Raw genomic sequence first — 1,629 nt, 5'->3', positions numbered from 1 at the left:
AAAAAAAAAAAAAAAAAAAAAAAGTGAATGAAAAATCAGTAAATAATTTCAGAGTATGGTCCTGCTGTAGTTTTCTGTTGCTGTGATGGCAAATTATCCCAGGTTTAGTGGCATAAAGCAGCACAAGTTGTCACCTGGCAGTTCTGTAAACAGAAAGTCTGACGTTGGTCTCACTGGGCTCAGATCCAGGAATCAGCCGGGCTGGGTCCCTTCTACACACTCTGGAGAATCCACCTCTCAGCCTTTTCCAGCCTCTAGAGGCGGTGGCCTTCCCTGGCTCCCTCCCCTGGCTCGCTGTCCTCTCCTCCAACAGCAAAGCCTCCACTATCTAACTGTGTTCTTTTCACTCTGCCCTCCAGCTGGCTTCCTTCCCCACCTCCCTCTCCCACCTTCAAGGAGCCTTGTAAGTACATTGGGGTCTACTAGGATAACCGGAGAGGATCACCTGTCCCAACAACAGCTGATTAGCAACCTCAATTCTGTGTGAAACTTCGATTCCCCTCTGCCATGTAACTGAACACACTCACAGGTTCTGGGATTAGGACGTGGACATCTTTGGGACCATCACTCTGCCAACCACAGGTACCCAATTGCGATATGCCTGGTGTCCATGTCACATTTCAAAAAGGTCTCTACAACCCGGAAGATATTCAGATAAAGGTTAACAAAGGTGGGTGATGGCAATACCAGTGAAAAAATAACAAGACCAGTATTTCAGAATTTATTTTCCATAAGAACAGTATTTTTACTAAAGAGAGTCCACAATTCATATGATACAATATGAAAGCAACTTAATATCTAATGCAATTAAAATATAAGGTATAAACATATTACAAAACATTAAATAAACCATAAATTCATAAAAGGTCAAGATTAAATGTAACTAATCATTCCAATGTGAATAATTAGCAGATAAAAATTATGAGAATAAAATATTAAAAAGTAACAGACTAACCAGAGTCAATGGGTCACACCAGTAATCCCAATACTTTGGGAGGCTGAGGCAAAAGGCTTGCTTGAGGCCATGAGTTCAAGACCAGCCTGATGAACCCATCGCCACACACACAAAAATCAGCTGGGTATGCTGGCATGTACCTGTGACCCCAGTTCCTTGGGAGGCTGAGGTGGGAGGATCACTTGAGCCCAGGTGTTCAAGGCTGCAGTGAGCTATGATCACACCACTGCACTGCAGCCTGGGTGACAGAGTGAGAAAGACTATCTCTAAAAAATAAAAAAAGTGACAAACTAAAAAATATGCAAAGGGAAAATGTAATTGATCATTTTTTTCTTCTGTCTGGGTCTCACTCTGTTTACTCTGCCACCCGGACTACAGATCATGGCTCACTGTAGCCTAAAACTCCTGGGCTCAGATGATCCTCTGCCTCAGCCTCCCAAATAACTGGGACTACAGGCACATACCATCATGCCCAGCTAATTTTTTATTTTTTATTTATTTATTTTTTTGAGTTGGAGTCTCACTCCGTCACCCAGACTGGAGTGCAGTGGCCGCTCCCGGCCACCGCAGCCTCGACCTGCTGGACTCCAGCGATTCTTCCGCCTCAGCCTTCCGAGTAGCCAGAATTACAGGCACACGCTACCATGCCCGGCTGATTTTTTGATTTATTGTAG

The sequence above is a fragment of the Carlito syrichta genome, unplaced genomic scaffold, assembly GCF_000164805.1.
Source record: "Carlito syrichta isolate Samal-C Ts95f unplaced genomic scaffold, Tarsius_syrichta-2.0.1 Scaffold311497, whole genome shotgun sequence".
Taxonomy (NCBI): domain Eukaryota; kingdom Metazoa; phylum Chordata; class Mammalia; order Primates; family Tarsiidae; genus Carlito; species Carlito syrichta.
This window is presented reverse-complemented; position numbering follows the sequence as displayed.